At 37.9% G+C, this 21,997-nt stretch overlaps 1 long non-coding RNA gene across 1 annotated transcript in view; it reads left to right on the top strand.

Moving 5' to 3' along the window:
- Window positions 1–465: 465 nt before the first annotated feature.
- The window catches only part of LOC109029065 (uncharacterized), a 31,774-nt gene continuing 10,242 nt past the window's right edge, over window positions 466–21,997 (top strand). The window contains exons 1-3 of the long non-coding RNA XR_002008060.3: window positions 466–598; window positions 6,949–7,081; window positions 17,053–17,109. This is a non-coding gene — a long non-coding RNA (uncharacterized lncRNA). The remainder of the gene's footprint in view (window positions 599–6,948; window positions 7,082–17,052; window positions 17,110–21,997) is intronic.

Genomic DNA, 21,997 nt, shown 5'->3' on the forward strand with positions numbered 1-21,997 from the left:
AGTACAAACATGATCTTATGAAAGCAAAATCACTTACAAAGCTACATACATCTCTAATTCTCATTTGGTTTTAACTTCCCCATTGCAGTTAAAAGTCTACCTTCATTTCCACGCATATCAACCAATATCCCCCAAAAAGAAAGTTGCATGAAAAAAGTTGCATGAAAAAAACAGAAAATTTGCATGAAAAAAACAGAAAAGCTGTGAATTTCCACCGTGTCCCAGATTTTCCAAATAATCCTGCCATTCGGAAGCCTGTTCATAGCCCCAAAGTACTGAAAGGCCTTGCAAAATGCTCATAGGTGGAACAGCAGGAAGCATCTAGAGCCATCTCAGAGGGAGCCTTCTGCTTCCAGAAATAAATTCACACATTCACAGGTGCTTCCTGTTTTTTCAAACACCTTGCCCACCTTCTGCACACCAAGCGTGGATTCTGCAAAATGTGAGCGCAACAGGAAGCTGCCTGCAATTTCAGGTAGCTTTTCTGACTCTTAAAGAGATCTCAAGTATACTTTCAGAGAAATGCCAGCAAAAACTGTAGTCATTTGGGAAGGAATAAGCCTGGAAGAAAAAGATACAACGAACTAGCACAACGAGGGTGAGAACATTTTTCATGAAAATGCTGTCTGTAAATTACATTTTTAAACAAATAAATGTGTTTTCTTTAGGTTTTTAGCTCCTGTGGGTGGAATTAGGAGAACCAACTGTAAATGGGTGGTGTTTGTCATATCTCTGCCGTGAGGGAGGAAGAAGAAGGAGGAAGGCTGGGGTGGAGAGGAGGAAGGAGACCCGCACGGCTGGAATGTCTCCACTGAGCTGAGGGGGATGAATTCCTCTGAGACTTCTTCTATTTCAGGAAGCTCACAAACCCTTCCTGAGATCTCAGAATAACCTTGAAATGAACGTGTAGAACATTGATTAAGTTGTGAGAGTGTTCACAGTAAGCTTTGATGGAACTATTCTAGGGAATTTCTTCTTAACATGGTCACAGGTGGATGAGTTGGGAAGAAAATGCCATGGGCGCCGTACTCAGTTTTAAAATGAATTCAGAGAAGTTGTTCAAGGTGATGAGTGCCATGTCACATATCATAGGTCTTGGATAATTTAGGGTGCTTTTTTAATTGTAATTAAAACTACTAATTCCATAATTACTGCTAACACTACTGGTTCAGTTCCAAGTATGTATTCTTACATTTGCTTTTGTTTTGTTCTGTATTTTCCCAGCCATATTGCCAAATTAAGTTAAATCATGTAAATAATTTTGCTTATTAAATTGACTTCTTAATGTTCTTTTTTTCTGAAATGAAACTAAAAACAATATCTACAAAGTTAAGCTTATTCAACTTAACTGGTAAAAGGGCTGCGTGGGAGAATGTTTCTCAGCTGAAATTCAAAGAAATGTCTTTAACCTACAATGGTCAGAACTGGTCCATATAAATCCTCTCTGAGCTCACCTTTAGCAGTGAATTAAGGGAACAAAGTTAAGAGCGATTAACTTTGTTTTGCTTGTAGTAACAAAAATAGAAACATCTGAACATCTTATATGACCAATAGAAGCTTTCTAATCCTTTTTTAAAGGAAACTTTATACACCTAAGGGTTTGAAATACGTTAATACTTTTTTTTTTTTTGAGATGGAGTCTCGCACTGTCGACCGGGCTGGAGTGCAGTGGCGCGATCTCAGCTCACTGCAACCTCCACCTCCTGACTTCAAGTGATTCTCCTGCCTCAGCCTCCCAATGGCTGGGATTACAGGTGTCTGTCACCATGCCCAGCTAATTTTTTGTATTTTTTGTAGAGATGGGGTTTCCCTATGTTGGCCAAGCTGGTCTCAAACTCCTGACCTCCTGATCCGCCCACCTCGGCCTCTCAAAGTGCTGGAATTACAGGCATGAGCCACCGCTACATAAATAATTTTTTTTTTAACTTTAAACTCTGTTCTACACAAGAAATTATTTATCTTCCACCTGCCCTATGTGGTTTGGTGAAGCACCATGTCACAATGTGCATATGGCTATTAAAGATCCAATATGCACATGCTATAGTTTCAAACAAGTTGCTGTCCAGAAAGAACCTGACCTCTCGGGACACACACATATCACAGTAAAAATGATACCAGATAATGGCAAAGGAGGGATGGAGTCTAGACTTGGTTCTATTATTTACCAAGTATCTCTAGGTTTCCATTTTCTCATTAGCAAAAAGAGGAAATTGGATTGTGTGTTCTGTAAAACTGCTCCTAGCTTTAAAGTGTATTGATTATTAGGTTTTAAGAAGACCTGAAATAAAAGACGGCACATGCTAAGTGGCAGATGAGCTGCTATAATGGTTCTGAAAAGGAAGCGACTGCATAGGGTTGGAGCATCTGGGAAAGCTCCCGTGGAGTTGAGAGGTGTGGCTGGCTCTAGAAAATGGGCAGAACCTAAGAAGGTAGAGATGAGGGGGAGCAGTTCACAGGGCACACTCAGGAGACCAGGGGATGCTCGACTGTGGCTAGATCCAGACAGACCCCCGATGCACATGTGAGTGCTAGAGAAAATCTTGTTCCCTGCCACCTTAATGAATGAGGATAATAAGATGACTTGTGGGAAAGTTTTAGTAGCTAAGACTGCTGATCCAATGGGCAAAGCATCTTCAAAGGAAAGCCAGCAAGATGGGCCATGTTAAACCCAGAAATTTTGCCAAGGCTCTTTGGCTTCTCTGCACCAGGGAGGTCTCAGTCAGTACTTCGTACCACAACTATGCCCTCACATGACTCCTCTCTTTTAAATAGCTGGAAGTCTCTTAAATAGGTTCAAAAAACAAGACTTCCTAATACAAAACCAAACAAATTCTGCCATCTCTTAGCTCTGTGACCTTGAAAAGTTTGTTTTAAATGAAATAGCTCAAGGATAGAGAAAATTATCTAGAATGAAATAATAAGTGTCCATATGCTTGTCATCCAGCTTTGTTACATGTTATTGCTGTTAGTTATTTTCTCATAGTTATTTCAGATTTTTCACGAGGAATGAAAGGTTAAAGTTGACACTAATTATGTACTACCTTTCAAGCCAATTCTCTTCCTCTCTCTCTCTTTCTCTTTCTCTCTGTCTCTGTGTCCAGGAGTAAACACATTTTGAATTTGATGTTTATCTTCCCGTGATGTTTCTGTATTTATGCTCCATAGACACCTACAAATAATATTGAGTATTGTTTTGTGTCCCTAGATGTTATATGAATGGTATCACACTTTGCATTTCTTTAAATATCTTGCTTTGGTAATTCACCATTAAATTGTTGAGGTTTATCCATGTTGATACACATTATTTTCACTCCTACATAGTATTCCACTGAATCATTATTCCAAAATTTATCAGTCTATTTTCTTGTTAGTGGAATCTTGGGTTGTTTAAAAGATCTTTCTATCTCGAATAATGTTGCAACATTGCCCTCTCACACGTTTCCTCCACATAGGTCAAAGCTTACCTAGGAGCCATTGGAGGACACATATACTGTTAGTTTTGGAAGGTATTATATAACTGCTCTGTCCTTTTCTAACAGTGACAGCTTCCAATTCTCTACAACCTTGCCCACATGCAACATTTTAATCCTTTTCAATTTGATAGGTATACTATTTTAATGTATGTTTACATGCTATAAAAGCCTTTTATGCTCCATTGTACAGAATACTGAAGTAAAATCTTTATTTCTCTTGCTGCATAGCCCAGTCTAGTTCCTTTTAGGACTAATCTAATTCCTTTCAGTATATGGTATTTTGCTTACCAAATTAGACACTGTTTTTATTTGAGTAAATATATCTCAAAGCAAGTGTTGACTTTGCACAGTAACAAAGAAAGGTAAATTGTTTGCAAAAGTAGAGATAATATCACTGTGCCAACTTTAAGGTTCAGAAAACATCCCTTGATTTCATATCCCATTTTCTTTCCCTTTGGTCCTCCCACCAGTTGATAACCACCATGAACAGCCAAAATACTGCATGCAAAATTATATTTGTGATATTTGCAGCTTGACTTAAGAAAATGAAGTAGCCGAAAATCTGAGAAATATGTCCTCTTGTCACTTTCCTGTCCTTGTGCAGTGCTGAGGGATTTCAGACACAAACAGGTCCCCATTAGGCTCGAATCACTTTGATAAATCTCTGATAAGCATCAAGGTTCTGGGGCTTTTTACCGAAAAGAATTTCTTTTTCTTTATTTTTTAATTTCTGAATTTCATTGGGCAGATGAAAGTTCCTCTGTTTCTTTAGAAAATCACCCTCTGTTTTTTATGCAGTTCATGATGTACTTTCTTCTTTCACTCGGACAGGATTTAGAAGAGCAATCTGGCATTCATCTCAGTGAAAGCATCAAAATATCTAACTCTGTCAGATCATTACATAGAACACTATATAGTTATAAAATACACATCCTAAACCATTTATAAAAGGTCATTGAGGAATCTTAAGTGATCTGAAAAATGTTCATGAGATAAAGCTCAGGCAGTGGAAATAAACTATATGTATATGTGCATATCAAAAACAGTTCCATCTCTATCTTTCAATCTATTCATCATCAATCTATCTAGATAAAAGAAATATACCAAAATACTAACAGTGAATATCTTCCAGTGAAGAGATCATGAATTATTGAACACTTAAAAATATATTTCTGATTTTCCAATAGTTCTACCATGAACATATATTATTTTTATGACCTAAAATGATTACAACAAAAGGCACTTATTAATAAAAAAGATAATGTAACAAAGTTCTAAGAAGACATAGTCTTATAGTATGGAGGCTTGATAAAGAAATTTAATATATTCAGTTACTTTTCTTTTGACTTTCCTTTTATTTTTCTTTTTGCAAACTCTGAGTTGAACATAGGTTTGGGAAAATAACAGAATTGTAACTTTCCACATATATTTCTTAAACATACGTTTAGTAAATTTAGACATGTACAAGCATGTCTAAATGGTAGCCTGCTGTGGTTTATTTGCATAAAGGGCAGAGGGTCTTAGTAATAACAAGTTATTATTTTCTTAAGGTTGATGGTTAGTACCATCATGTTCCCCCAAAAACCCCACTCACTGTGGCACGGGGGAATAATTTAACCTTCCAAGCATCAGGAGGCATGTCAGCAGAGGAAGGCAGTCATCATCACAGGAGAGTTGTTGTACACAGGTTGAATTGCGGTTGTCCTTTGGCTAAAGAACTCAGTTGCACCTTCATACAGTGACAACAAGCTTCCTGCCCCTCCTTCAGAGAAGAGACATGGCCCTCAGTAGAGGGAGCTATAACAGAGAATGAGTTAAATGAATGCTTTATTAACCAGTGTTGGTTCAAATCAATAAGTCACAGAATGCCCAGTTTCATTCATATCCATCAACGCATCGTTATATCCACATGGAGGTACAGAAAGGAAGGACAGTAGGCGGATGATGTTGTGGGGATCTCCTACCCCTCCTGAGTTCCTATTACATCTATTATAATCACAATCCTACACTTATTTCTTGAGTAAACAAATTCGGAGATTTTTTAAATATGCTGCTTTATCCTAACTTGGTAAAACCCCTATATACAATTACCTAAAACTAGGGGGAGAATTTAAATACAGCTTTCAAAGCAATTTAGTAATTGTGTATGAAATGGACACACAATATATCTGGCACTATTCTAAACATTGTAAGGCTGAAGAAATAAGACACTCCTCCAAAAAGAACATCTAGGATCTTATCTGGATGATGAAATAGATGTACATGAAGCGCACAAACAACATTACATGTTCTAGGAGGTACAGTAAGATGAAGCATCATAAGTGATGAAAGTGATCCACTGCAGATTTAAAGTATGGACCCTGGAATTGGCTTCCCTGAATTCCAATCTCAGTTCATGTTATTATTGGCTGTGTTTAAAGAAACTTAGGCAAGTTACCTAACCTCTTTATGCCTCAGTTTCCTCATCCAGAAAGTGGTGAAACTAATATGTTTCATAAATTGTATATAATATGCTTACAAGAGTGTCTTAATACACAGATGAAGCTCAAGAAACAATTACTTTTATTACTATCAAATGTCAAGAAAACTAGTTTAGAGACTACATATGATACTTAGAAAATCTTTATTGCCAGGGTTGGACCAGGCTTTTGAGAGAAAGTGCCTTTTAGAAATGGCAGGGTGGGCTGAGAGTGGTGGCTCAAGTCTGTAATCCCAGTACTTTGGGAGGCCAAGGTGGGAGATCATGAGGTCAAGAGATCGAGACCATCCTGGCCAACATGGTGAAACCCTGTCTCTACAAAAAAATACAAAAACTAGCTGGGCATGGTGGTGCGTGCCTATAGTCCCAGCTACTCAGGAGGCTGAGGCAGGAGAATCGCTTGAACCCAGGAAGTGGAGGCTGCAGTGAGCTGAGATTGTGCCACTGCACTCCAGCCTGGTGACAGAGTGAGACTCCATTTCAAAAAAAAAAAAAGGGCCACGCACTGTGGCTCACGCCTGTAATCTTAGCACTTTGGGAGGCCGAGGCGGGCAGATTACGAGGTCAGGAGATCGAGACCATCCTGAATAACATGGTGAAACCCTGTCTCTCCTAAAAATACAAAAAATTAGCCAGGCATGGTGTCACGTGCCTGTATTCCCAGCTATTCGGAAGGCTGAGTCAGGAGAATCACTTGAACCTGGGAGGCAGAGGTTGCAGTGAGCCAAGATTGCGCCACTGCACTCCAGCCTGGGTGACAGAGTGAGACTCGGTCTCCAAAAAAAAAAAAAAAGAAAAGAAAAGAAATGGCAGGGTGAGATATTCAAATAAAACTTTCAGGTTGCCTTTTACAAAAGACTGAGGATTATTTATCCCAACAAATGCAAAATCATTTCCATAAAGAGTAGAAAATATAAGTAGTAGGAAGAAATATATCAGCTGATTATTTTCTTTAAAACAAGAATCTCAGATCACTCATTTGACATTTCTCTTCAGAGTTTGAAAAGTTCATGACAGCTCACAGCTGATGATGGTGGCAATCTTAAGGATACAGAAAGCTCATTCCTCATGCAGGGAAGAAGAAAATATTCTAAAGAAGAGATAAGCATATTCCATGAAATCAAAAAAGGTAGGAAAACAATATTTATTCATTAACTCCTTCACTCACTCAACGAACATATATTTAGTGCCTACTATGTGTTAGGCATGGTACCAGAATCTGGAATCCAAAATTTAAAAAGTCTCTGTCCTGAAGAGTTTACAAGACAGGGCAGTAAGTAAGTGATCAAAATACCGTATGATAGCAATTAGTACAAGGCATGGAGCTGAGCCTGGATAGTAAAGCAGAGGCCATGTGAATGAGTTTTGTCTTTATTCTAATACAAATGTGAATCCATTGAAAGATTTAAACAAAGAGAATGCCATCTAACTAGTTTCATTCTTAAAAGATCATACTTGTTGTATAGTGAGAACAAATTGAATGGTGAATCAGAGCTGAGATTTTGTTATTTTTATAACTACAAAATCTTGTATAGTTTTCTATGCCTATAAAGTACAATGAGTTCACACTCTCTTAAATCTATGTAGCTATGGGTCCCCTCCATGCTATTATTCATCTAGCAGTCTGCCTTCTGCTCCCACTCATTTCCCTACAATGAATAACAGAATTGCAAGTAGACAAAGAAGGATGGAGAATGAACTTGGTTTCTCTCTTTCAAATGGAAGCTAGCAGAAAAGCTCAGGAACTCACACCTTGAGGAGAGGGTAATATGCAGTGGTTAATAACATAGGATATTGATTTAAAAACCAGTGTTGTCCATTGCTCATTCTATGACCTTAGGCAAACTTGTCAATATTTCTGCTCTTAATATCTTTACTTTATGATGGTAATAAAGTTATTTCTATCTTTTATTTGTCAGACTCAGCTAACTACTATAAGAAATAAATCAAATCTCAGAGGCTTAACACAATAAAAATGTATTTCTGGTTCAAGTTAAGAAAAGGCATTAACTAAAACAATAAGATATTATAATATAAAATAGCAGGATAAAAACATTACATAGATAACTTACTATTTTATATACATAAACAATGCTTATTTAGGAGATGTAATAACAGAAAAACCCTCATTTATAATAACAACAAAGAACGTGAAACACTTAAATAAACTTAAAAGGAAATGTGCAAAAACTGTATGAGGAAAGCATTTCTGAAAGACATAAAACACTGAAGAAGAGCCAAGAAAACACTTAAAAAGAAAAACTAGGAGGAAGAACTAGCCCTATCACACATTAAAACATACTATAAAGTCTTCATAATTAAGAGTGTGGGATGCAGGTGCATGACTAGGCAAACGAACTGATGGAATAAATTAGAAAGCCCAGAAATCGACTCAAGTACATATGGAAATTTAGTACATGATAAGTGACATCACAAAATTGCTGGGGCAAGCAAATTTTAATAGATGGTTCTGGGACAACTGGATAGCTATTGGGAATGAAATAAGTTTAGATCCATATCTCACACCATATACAAGCATAAAGACCCAATGAAAAAGAGATATAATATAAATGTAAAACAAAAAAAAATTTTTTTAAATAGCAGAAGAAAACATGGGTGAATTTCTATTTAACGTTGGTATAGGGAAAGATTTTCTAACCATGACTCAAAATCCAGAGGCAATTAAAAAAAAAAGATTGACGAGTGGCCACATAAAAATAAAAATTTTAATGCATGGCAAAAACACCATAAACAAAGTCAAACAACAAACAAACTTTAAAAAAATGCTTGCAACATTTATCTTTCTATAATAAAGTATATATTCTGCTAATATATTAAAAACTCCTAAAATTGAAAGAGAAGGGATTTTAAAAAAATATTGAACTAGATAAAGAAACAAGAGTAGACAATTCACAAAAAGATATATAAAAAACCTTGTAAGATAGCAAAAAATGTTTAATATCATTCATAACTAGTGAAATACAAATTAAAACTTTATAGGAATATTATTTTTCACCTATCAGATTGGCAAAAAAATTAAAAATATGGCAGTCGTCTGTAGGGAAAGAGATACCCTCACACATTGCTGGTGACAATGTCAAGTGGTACAAGCTTTTTAGAGGGAAATTTGGTAATGCCTAAGAAACTACACATACACTTATTTTTTAATTCAGCAATTCCGCTTCTAGGAATTTACCCAGAAGATACACCTCCGATAAGGCAAAAATATATTTGCACAGGGTTATTAATTGTGACATTGTTGTTATTGCAAAATATTGGAAACAATGTAAATATCTGAACACAAGAGAGTAGTTAAACAAATTGTGTACCTCTACAGGCTCTAAGAGAAAATAAAATAGAAAAGGATTTCTGTGAACCTATTTGGATTGTTTTTCAGAACACAATCCAAATAGGTTTTTCTTAAGTGAAAAAGAAAAAAGACAAAGTGCAAAAGAATATCTATTATGTGTCAACTTCTATGAAAGAGAGACCAAAAAAAAAAAAAAGAAAAAGAAAAAGAAAGAAAACCACAAAAAGGTTAACCCAGGAACTAAGATTGCTTATATACAGGGATAACAGGAAGGAGTCGGGGTGCAGGGGATGATGGGGGTGGGAAAAGAACACTTCTCTGAGTATAACTCTTTCTACAGTTCTGACTTTTAGAAACCATGGTAATGTTTCATATACCAAAAATATAAATAAATGACTAAAATCAAGCAGGGTGAAGGGAGAACCCAAAATTCAATACAAACAATAACAAATCAGCCTAACTCAATTACAAACCACACTGAAGGGGATGAGGAAGAAAAGCATGAACTGAAGACAACTTTGAAACCCAATGTATTATTATATACATGTATTATTAATACAATGTACCTATTATATACTCTAAGACCAAAGACCAACAGGAATGTACACAAACATTGTACACTAGTTTGCAAGCTCCCCAGCCCCAAAGAGGCATCGGTTAATAATTATAAACCCAGTTAATGTTTATTTTAGGATTGTGCAAATAAGTAAATAATATTTGGATAACAAGAGGGAGATTTCTTACTTTTAGAGAAATGAGTTACTAGTAAGGAAAGGAGGAAGGCTAGAATTAACACTGTAATACTGGACTGAAATCAAATGTATTGGTATGAACTGATGGTGATAGATAGATGATAGATAATAGATTAGATAGATAGATAGATATAAATAGGAATCAAATGTATGAACTCGTGGTGATAGATAAATGATAGATAATAGACAGATGATACAGAGATAGAGACTTAGATTATGTGTATGTACACATGTTTATTATAAACAGATTTTCATCTAGCTTTGTCTGATGAGAGGGCCTAAAAGTAATGACACCAGTAGCAATGAACACAAAGAGCACCTAGATCTTGCTTTCTGGATGACATTATTTAATAAAAGAAACCAAGGATCCTTGAGAAATGACTGAGCTCATGGCTGGGGCAGGGAAAGTACTGTGTAAGATTATCCTGGAATATCTTGTGCCAGAAAGAAAAGAAGCAGTAAGAACAAAATGGTGGACACACGTTGAAAGGACACAGAAGCCAACTTGAAGGGGCCCCCAGTGGTCAATTGTGAGCCAATTTGAAGAACAAAGTAAATTATGGTAATAATGGAGTATAGCATATAGAATAAAATAAGTATTCATCACTGCATACTGATATACTTCAATAATGAAATAACTAGCAAATGGGAGAGAAGGGAAAGCTCTTCTTTACAGCAGAATTATAATTAACGAGTGTCAAATAAATTATTAAAGTAAAAAAATCACTAGTTGGCGATGAGTGGGGCAATATATAAGAAGCAGGATATTTACATAGTCTTAAAGTCTCTCTCTACAAAGTCCTTATTAAATATAAAAGTAAAAACAGTTCCTTTACAGTGGAGCAGTCTGGCAGACACTACCTTAACCAAGTGTTGAAGGCTAACATCACCAATAATAAGAAGTATTCAACAAAAAGGACCCATGATATATGTACTGAGAAGCCCACAATATCGCTTCTGTGGTAGTCTTACTAAATATGTATAAGCTGAATTTAATCATTATTACCTTAATCATAATCTGGATCTTGGCTATAAAATAGGCACTAATGTGATAATTGGCAAATGTTGAATAACGTCTGGGGTTAGTTAATAGCATAATATCAATGTTAGTTTCTTGATTTTGAAAATTATACTGTGGTTAAGTAAAATATTAACACTTGGAGAAGTTTGGTAAAAGATATATGGGAGTTCTGTGTACTGGCAACTTTTTTTAGTCTGACATTATTTCAAAATAAAAAGGTAATAAAAATATTAAAAAGAAAGAAAAGGTATTTAAAAACATTTCTACCTATGATTACAAAACTTCATTTTAAAAGAGATGACTTAACACCCTCTCAAAATATATTTTCTTCTCAAAATAAAAATGTTGGCCACATGCAGTGACTCATGCCTGTAATCTCAGCATTTTGGGAGGCTAAGGTCAGAGGATGGAGAATAGCTTGAGGCCAGGAGTTCAAGACCAGCCTGGACAACATAGTGAGACCCTATCTCTATAGAAATAAAAATAAAAAACTAACCAGGCATCGTGGTGCACACCTGTAAGTCCCAGATTTGAGAAGGCTGAGATGGGTGGATTGCTTGAGCCCAGGAGTTTCAGACTGCAGTGAGCTGTGATTGCACTAACGCACTCCAGACTAGGCCACGGAACAAGGCCTTGTCTCTTAAAAAAAAAAAAGTTAAATACTTTCTTAAAAAATACACATGGAAAAACATTTATTCCATAAATTCTCCCCCAGATCAATATGTTCCTTTGCTCTGACCCATTGTTTTATTTTTTTCTGCTATTGTTCATATTTTCAGAGGATATGACCTGGGTAATGAAGTAATTTTTTTATAAATTAATCCTAGTTATAATTTTACCTCAGTGAATTTGAGCATCTTAGAGTCGAATTTTATGTACAGATATATGTTTTTCTAGGCAACAGATTTAGGGAACTTCATTTCTATTCAAAAAGCCTAGGTATAAAGGCCTGGCATCCTTACTCTATAAAGGATAGGCCTATTTTATAGACCACAAGACTCATCACTACTCAATAGTTACCTCACACTCCTAGTGTCAAACCAGAGCACACACATACACACACATATATACTTGCACATACATACACACACACATATAATGTATATATATGTGTGTGTATATATACATTTTCAATAACTTGCTAATAATGATGAATGCTGTCTTAACTTTTTTTTCAAACAAAAGTCCTCACATACTTGTTACTGAACCAACCTAGTGCAGGGCACAGAAACAAAGATAAAACATTTTTTCATTAAAACATGTCCCACAGTACAGATAGTGGCAACGTTTCCAAGTTGATATGGTAAGATGCCAGTGACCCCAGTACAGCATGAATCTGAGTGCCATCTCATGTGCAAGTCCTTACAGACCCAGCTGAGTCTTCTCCAATGTCTCCTCTTGGAGTCGTAGGTGCTCATATTACCAGTTTTCATCTGATTCCACTAGGGAATGGGATGATTTTGCTTTTGTTTCTTGGCCAGAAATCGCTTGATACTGAAAAACTTGCAAGCAGACATAGTGAGGAATGGAGTCAACCGCATACACCACAATGGCAGAAAAAGGGAGAGACCCGTCTTGTTTTATTTTAATGAAATATTTTGCTTTGGAGAATTCAAAGAAAAATATAGGAGGTCACCTGATTTTACCACCAGAGGGCATAAGACATTAAGAAGTAGGGCAAACAATGTCCACTTGCTCGTGAGATTCTCTGATTTCATGGTTTGAAATCTCTAGGTGGCTATTTCAAAAAATGAACTCAAACCCTAACCTGAACCAGAACACAGACCTAAAAACAAAGGTTTAATATTCTGCTACTGAAACATACCAGGAGGGAAAGCAGTTCACAGCATGCACTGAGGGCCACAGACAAATAAGCTACCTGCAAATGAGGATAGGAAAAGGTTAGGAGGGAAAAGCTATCTTTTTAAAATCCTCAACCATGTTCTCAAAAATGTAATTTATTTACATGTGTTAATTATATTATTGATTTAGGTTAAACATTGAAATAAGTTGGCAGTGTTAAATTTGATGTTTCCTCTCCTGGTAATGTTTGAGAAAAATATTACCTGGTTAATGCAATCTTTATCTAGCAAAACAGGGGTGAGCTGGTCTAGAATCAATGAGACCAAGGTCTTGAGTTCAAATTGTGTGTGAGTCAGTGAACCTCTCTCTAAAACAGGGCCAAGCCCTCCTCCTAAACCAGCAAATGCACATGGTGGGTCATGGGGGGAGTGGTGAGAGAGCACACATGTGCATAGCACACACCCAGCACTGCCCTGGAGAACTCAAAATCAAACCGCACATTCTGTTGATGTTGCGTCAATGGACTCTCCCCATAAATAGTATTTGGCTCTCAGAGTCAGATAATTTAAATTTCTCCTATTCCTCTCACCACCCTCCCCTCAACTCCCACCTTTTACATTTCTATGTTCTTCCCCACATAAGCCCCTTACCCTTTTAAAAATCTTTGATAGGGTGCATACATGGAAAAGGGGGTGGATTACTTATTTTAATGATTTAAAAATTATTTTAATTCTGCCAATAGTTTTCCAAAGTAGAAGCAACTTGGATGGCAGGAGATTTTAATCTTAGACATAGACCCAACTGGTCTATCTCTATTCTCTGCATGAGATGGCACCTTACCCATTACAAGGATATCATTTCCCGCCTGCTCCCTTGCTTAAAAATCTCTGGAGCTCATTTCATAGATGAGGACTTTTGAGGGAAACTGCATCTTATTTGGAATTAACATGATGTTACTATATCCAAAGGAGCCTTCCTGGGTTTGAGGATAATCATGACTGATGCTGCATTTGTGCAGCAGAAAGTATCAGTGAGCCACATGCTGTCATGTGCCGCGTTCAAGTCTCTCTAAGTAGGTAAAAGTAAACTGGAGAACTGAGATTATCATCTTGACAATTTAGTCAAAATACTCTATATTTATTCTAGATATAAGGACTAAGGGTGTGTGTTATTTAGTATGTTGCTTTACACTTCTAAAATACTTGAGATAATTGCAATGTTTCTTTTACTTTTTAATAATAGTACTAGATAAAATTGCGTTATATAAATGTTCTGTTATCTTAAAATTGCTAGAGTCCATTTCTGACTAAAATATCTCATTATTTCATTTCTACTTCCTCACCTCTAGCTTTTTAATCAGTCTTTTATTGTCAGATTTCATTTTCCTCTTTAGAAATGGGTGAGGTGGAGTCCCAGTTGTGTTTAACGGGTATATGAAAACCATCTTTTGAATCTTCCTATCCAGGCTGTTCTTATTGTTGTGATATCTTTGGGAACACAAATGGAGTTGAGTGAGTCCCAGAGGAAAAGCCTACCTAGAACCTACTCAACCTGAGTTCATAGTTCATAGAAGCTAATCATATTCCCTTTTTTTTTTGTTTGCATTGAGCACCTGATTAACCTCCATGAGTCCACACTAGAAGTGACACTGAGAAAGAGCACATCTTCTCATCTCCCATTCATCACCTTCCCTTCCTGAACTCAGGTCAGATGGATTTCCTCCTTTCCCAAGCTTGAATACCTCCCTTGCACTAAAGCTTACAGAATCCGTATTAGGCCAGGCGTGGTGGCTCACGCCTGTAATCCCAGCACTTTGGGAGGCCGAGGCGGGCGGATCACGAGGTCAGGAGATGGAGACCATCCTGGCTAACACAGCAAAACCCCGTCTCTACTAAAAAAATTAGCCGGGCATGGTAGCGGGTGTCTGTAGTCCTAGCTACTCCGGAGGCTGAGGCAGGAGAATGACGTGAACCTGGGAGGCGGAGCTTGCAGTGAACCGAGATCGCCCCACTGCACTCCAGCCTGGACGAGAGTGAGACTCCGTCTCCAAAAAAAAAAAAAAAAAAGAATCCGTATTAATTTGGCCACTATCCAAGGCTATGTTGGTTTGTATGTGGCAACAGTTTGTAAGCTTTGCTGACATTCAAAAACAGGACGCTTGGGTATACTGGAAAAAGCCCTGCCCTAGGGATCTGGATTGCAGTTGAAACCATGCCCCCTCACACCTGAGTGGGCTTGGGTATGCACCTGGGGTAATAGGGATAAAAACTTCAAATACTGCTTCAAATATTTGAAGAAAATGCAGCTTCTCTGTTTTCTGTCATAGATCTACTCTTCCTCATAAACATCTACCTCACTGGGTACCAATGCATGGACAGCACTCTTTTATACTTGTCAATATTCAGTACTAAAGTCTCTTGTCTTTTAAATGGGCTCCCCCATGATGCATTTACTTTTGCATCTTCCCAGCTTCCTCTCTCTCCCCAGAGGATCTTCCAAGCTTCCTCTGGATCTTCCCAGATTCCTCTCTTCCCAATGCTGGATCTTCCCAGCTTGCTCTCTCTCCCCAGAGGCTGGGGCTGATATAATCGTGTGGTAGCAAGGGAAAGGCATGTCAGAGCCCTCTGGATCCTCCGTGCGTGGCCTGGTCCCCTCCCAGCTGATGTGTCACTCAGTCCACATGGGTCTTTGGAACATTTTTCTGGCACACCCTCTGCTTCTGACCATTTGCCCCTGGTTGTACCTTCCTTCTCTACAGCCTCTGTGCATCTTCAGGCCTCTGCCAATTCCCTGGACTTCTTAACACCAATACGTCTGCTTGTCAAGGCTCAAATAACTTTTCAGAACCCACAGGATCAAGACTGTCACTACTATCTCACCTCACACATTAACAAAGAGTCTTCCAATACGGTCTTTTTTCCCCAAGTGCTCCAAACAGTGATGGGGAAAAATTGGACTCTTCTCTGGACTTTTCTTAGCAGGAAGCATATACTAAAAACCTGCCTCTCCAATTCTCTTTTCTGTCTCCTTTTTTGCAATCCACTGGCACGGAAGGATAAACATCCCACTTCTTTCTAACACCTGTAAGGGACTTCTTTTTTATATCCTCTACATATCCTCTTTTCATATCCTTTCTGAGGTGACATTTATAGTCTCCTAAAGCAATCATGGTGGACAAGGTGCAAAGGCAGAAATCTAGTTCACCCACAAAGCAAGATGTATCTGGAGAAATTCCAAAAATATTATCCCTCTTGCACCTAATTTTTCTAATTCTCAGTTTCCTCAGAAAAATTAAAGGGGGAGCGGGTAATAATGCCTGCACCTACTCTCCAGAGGGAAGATCTCTGTGTCCCTCTTGAAACCAATTTGAGTTAAAACTGCAGGAAGTAGAATTTCTCCAGATGCATTTATTCCTTAGAGGGTTTACACCCTCAGAAGGCCTATACTGACAGACAATCCTGTCTACTGACTTAGCCACGATACAGCATGTAGAAACGCACACACACATGCATGCACACATGCATACACACACACACACAGAGCCATTCTCCCCTTACACCCTCCTCTTTGGAAAAGTCCTCCAATCTGTGTTAGGCTCAAACAGCAAAAAAACCCAAAAACGAAACCAAACCAAAACAATGATCCTTAAAGTCTCAATATAATTACAAATCCAGTATGTTAACTTTTCTTAAATGATTCAAAAATCCTAAGAACAGACCACAATTATTTATGTATTTATTCAATAACTTGTCCTGGATGCTTGAATACCTCAGTAATCAAAATAGATCACGACCCTTGCCCTTATACTTGACAGGATGGGAAAGAGTGGGAAGAAGGGAGGCAGATACTAAGCAATATGCTAAATAAATAAGTAAATAATAATGTACATTAGAAGCAGAGGATGGAATAACAGAAATAGTAGAATACACAGGTTGAAAGCATTTATTACTATACCTTTGTTTCTCATATTTAAAGTAATTAATTTATTCATGTTTCTCTAGTTAGTTTATACCTTCCCAGGGTTAAAATAACCTTTAACCTCCAAGAAATGGAATATTATCTCAGACCAGCTAACACTGCAGATTACGGGTTACTGATGAATGAATTCTTAGGGCCTGGGGCCTGCTTGAAACTTCCGGAGGGATTCAAACTTAATCCAGTAACCATCTCTCTGCCTTTTTCCCTTCCTTCCCTTCTTCCTTTCCACTTTTTAGCGTAAAACGCTGGAGGAGAAGTCAGTAGCAAGCAGCTAAGACAACATGGTACATTTGGTGAGTACATAAGAGATTTGGTCTGTCACACACTAAGGAATTTGATTTTTACCCAACAGGTGATCAAAGGACAAAAGTGACAAGGTGGTTTTAAGAAATGTCTCAGGAAACTAATCAGCAGAGTAAATTTACAAGATAATTTTCAAAAAAATTCCGAATTTATTTATGCTATCAACCTTGTATAAAGAATTCTAGAAAAAAAGTTAAAGAAGGGAATTTTTATTTATAAAACATTGAAAAACAAATTCCAGATATTTTTTAGAAGCTGAGATTAATGAGTCAAATTCTAATGAAACCATCAGTATTTAGCCATCTCCCTCACTCATGGAGGAAGGGATCAGACATACCCATTGCGCTATTGTCTGGGAAGAATTCTAAGACAGCCCCATGATCTCTGCCCGGGTGTTTCATCCATAATTAGGTTACATTATAGGCGAAAGTGAAGGGATTTGGAAAATATAATTAAGGCCTCAAATCAGTTGAAAAATTCATCAAAAAGGAAGATTATACTTGCTGGATCTGACTTAATTAGCTGGAAGCCTTTTTAAAAAGGGTTTGGACTTCACTGAGTCAGAAAGAGATTCTCCTGCTGGCACTGAAAGAACAGGCTGCCATTGGTTCTGCAGCTGCAAGGAAATGAATTTTGCCATTAAGCTGTGTGCTTGGAAGAAGACTTTGAAACTCACATGAGACCCTAGTCCCAGCTGATCCCTTGACGGCAGCTTTGTGAGACCATGACCTGAGGACCCAGTTAGGCCGAGCCTAGACTCCTGACCCATGGAAACTGTGAAATAATAAAAGCATGTTGTTTCAAGATTCTAAAATAGTGATAACTTGTTACAAAGCAATAGAAAAGGAATATACCCTTAGAATGATTTTTTTAAATCACATGGAAGCGTGCTTATCTATAAAAACAGTCAGTGTGTGTAGTAAAGGCACAGAGCCTAAAGCCAGACTACATGGGTTCATGTCCCAACACCACCCCTCCTTGTTGTGTGACCTTGGGCATGTTCCCCTGTGCTTCCGTGCCTCCATTTCCACATTATGAAACAAAGATAAACACAGGACTCCATTCATAGGATTATTTTGAGAATTAAAGGACTTAAGTTATGCAAAGTCCCTAGAAGGGCAACTGGCACACAGTAAGCACTCTATGAATCATTAACTATCCTTATATGATGCAGCTCTACTAATTGTCAGTGGAGCTAGATATATCAAAGACTTTCTTCATATACCCCCTTGACAATTAAGAATGTCATCCTAATATAAACACTCAAGGCATTTGAAGAGATCAAATTTATCACTGTGTTGAGTTTCAATAATCTATTTTAGTCAGAAAAAATAAATAATGGATGAAATGATGCAAGAAATACAATCTCAATTTTAAACTGAAAAAATAGCTGGTGGAGACCTAATCATTCCTGAGAGTTTCTTAATGCCCTCTCTCCCCTAAGATTCAAATATCAGTCACAGTTTCAAAGTAATCACTATAATACATGAACAGCGGATGAAATCTCATGTTGTAATCGCCACATGTTATTTTCAAGGAATTGTACAATGCAAAACCTCTATATTTATACAATAAAATAGAAGGAAAATACTTTGGGGAAGGCTACTTAGCCATGACAGATAGGTAGAAAGACAGAAGAATAGGAGGCAGAGACAGAGAAAGACAGAGGAAGGGAGAGATGGGAGAAAGAAGGAAATAGATGACTTGGTGCCCTCATGATGAGATGATACATCTTGAATCCCCTGGGTCAAATGGATTGAATCTTAAATAAATAAGTGAAGCTTCTTCTGAAGCAATATAAATTGTTGAGCTATAGCTTCTTTAAAAAATCAGGCAAACTAAAAATGGAAAACCATTGTCTTAAGATATCCAACTAGAATTTAGCTAGGAAAAGGAAAAAGTCAATTGTGATATGAAGTGCAATACTGCTAAAGACTAGCTACCTCAGAATTGCACAGGGGATCTTTTAAAAATTAGAGATACAGCCAGGCGCAGTGGCTCATGCCTGTAATCCCAGCACTTTGAGAGGCCGAGGCAGGCGGATCATGAGGTCAGGAGATCGAGACCATCCTGGCTAACACGGTGAAACCCCATCTCTACTAAAAATACAAAAAATTAACCAGGCATAGTGGTGGGCGCCTGTAGTCCCAGCTACTCGGGAGGCTGAGGCAGGAGAATGGTGTGAACCCAGGAGGTAGAGGTTGCAGTGAGCCAAGACCACGCCACTGCACTCCAGCCTGGGCGACAGCACGAGACACCATCTCAAAAAAAAAAAAAAAATATGTAGAGATACATAGTCTTTATCCCAGAGATTCTAATCTAGGAGTTCTGGAGTTCACACCAGGAAACTGAATTTTTAAAAAGCTCTTTATTAGTTAAGGTAAGTTTTAGAAAGAATCAATTCCAAGGTGTCAGTAGATTAGCACAATAGAAATTAATTTCTTGTTCATAGGATGGCTCATGGTGAGGTTGGTAGGAGGCTTCTCCACATGCAGTCATTCAGTGACCCAGACTCCTTCCATCAGTGGCTCTCCCATATGCTAGGGTTTCATAGTCATCTGCATCCACCAAGTAGAAGGGGAAACAGCATGGAGGAGCACTATGGGAACTTGTAATGGATCAGACTGAAGGTAGCATGAATTTTCTTTTTTCCTCTCATTCTGTTAAGGAGATCTCAGTCACAGGGTGACAGCTACCTACAAGGGAGGAAGGGAAATACCATCCAGCTGGTGTTCCAATAAGAAGAGGCAGTAGATTTCAGTGAACAGGATGAGTCTCTGCTACAAGCACTCCATGTGATTTTATGTACAACTGGTGCATGATTGAAAGTTCACAGTTGAAAATACAACTTTTGAGTCCAAATAATCTAAATTCCAAACTTGGCCATTTGACAGCTATGTGATCTTAGGCAAAATATCTCCCCTCCTTGTGCCTTGGTTTCTTCAGTTATTCATCTTTTAAGTAAAGATTAAAAACATCCTACATTGTAAGTTTCTTATGAGACTGAAATAAGACAATATGTTTAAAATAATTAGAACCATAACTGGCACTTAATAGTAACACATATTTTACTTAAACTGTAGTGTCTAGGAATCAAGGTGTTCTGCTATTTGAGATAAAAACTCAGATGCATCAGTATCAGAATATATATTTCATCCCAGCTGAATTATTACATTGGAACAGTTTTTTGTTTTTGTTTTGTTTTGTTTTTTGAGACAGAGTCTCGCTCTGTTGCCCAGGCTGGAGTGTAGTGACACAATCTTGGCTCACTGCAACTTCTGTATCCCGGTTCAAGCAATTCTCCTGCCTCAGCCTCCTGAGTAGCTGGGACTACAAGCGCCCGCCACCACGCCCAGCTAATTTTTTGTATTTTTAGTAGAGACGGGATTTCACTGTGTTAGCCAGGGTGGTCTCGATCTCTTGGTCTCGTGATCCACCCACCTCAGTCTCCCAAAGTGCTGGCATTACAGGCGTGAGTCATTGTGCCTGGCCTGGAACAGTTTTTAAAGGTAGAATTTTAACACACCAGAAGTTGGTTTCTTGCTCTCATAAAAGTTCCTGGGCAAGTGGGCAGCTCTCCTCCATGCAGTCATTCCGAGATCTTGTCTTTTTCCATCTGGTGGCTCCCCAATCCCTAGGCTTTATCATCATCTCATCCAGTGTGTAGAGATACACCAGGGAAGCAGTACTCACTGTGGTCAGAGCTAAGAATTTGGTGCTGCAGTATTAAAATATTTGAAGCCCACTGAAAGAATAATTGATGAGTTTTAAAAATAAAATAAAAGCAACTTTCAAAATTAAGAAATTGAAAGTGTTGATAGTTGATATCTCAAGCTGATATTTACAATAATCTGATGATTTTAATTCAGAGTGTTTCAGATATTTTTAGATTTAACTTTTGCCACATATGAATGTTTACCACTACACCCAAGGGACTCCATGAACACTTCTGGAATAGGACCTAAGCTTTATGGTGCTAATCATTTGAAGCAAGTGAAACCATCATTGATAAGCTTGATGCTGTATCATTGAAAGGATTAATTTACAGAGTGGTTCTGAAGTCTGGACCACTATTAAGGCACTGTCCAATCAGTGAAGTTATCTATTTGAAGTAGATATGACCTTTGTTCAGCATTTTTCAAAGCTGAGTAATGTATAGGCCTCTTTAAAGAAAAATAATTCTCACTAAGCCACATGAATATATCCATGGTTTTCTGGTCTTCAGATGCCAGTTTGCGGAGTACATCCCTAGTCAAAATAATTCAGAGCAAAATACGTCTCTGCATGCCTCATCTTCTTGCTTTCTCCATCATTTTCCCAGTTTCAAACCTTACTTTCCCTACCCCTTGCCACAATCACACACTTTTTGTGCTGTCCTCCCCAGTAAGCATCTCATAACATGCTGCCTTCCATCTGACTTTCCTGATTCCATCCAAGTTTACCTTTTAGGTCTTGTTCTTGTTTAATGAACTCTTGCTGACCATAAAGCTGATCAGAGCCTGGCTCCCCATGTGCTCAATTTACAATGTGGTAGTCAATGTTCTGAACACAAGAATACAACCTCCTTCTGTGTTCTTGCCTTGGGCCGAACCACATATTAGGGAAGTGAGAGAAAAAAAATGTTTGGGATACCCTTCATGTGCCAGGCCTCATACAATCATTTCATTTTTTTACCCTCGTGCCCTTGGGAAATCACTCCAGCATTTCAGCTTCCTTTTACTCCTATGCAAAAGGAGGATGGTGACAATTTCCTAGGTTCAAATAATAGTTACTCTTTCTTTAGTTCCTTACTGTGTTCCTAGTTCTCTGTCAGGGGTTAGATGTATTATCTCGTTGAATCTTCAGACACTACTATGAGGTAGGTTTTTAGATGAGAAA

The sequence above is a fragment of the Gorilla gorilla genome, chromosome 10 (genome assembly GCF_029281585.2).
Source record: "Gorilla gorilla gorilla isolate KB3781 chromosome 10, NHGRI_mGorGor1-v2.1_pri, whole genome shotgun sequence".
NCBI lineage: Eukaryota > Metazoa > Chordata > Mammalia > Primates > Hominidae > Gorilla > Gorilla gorilla.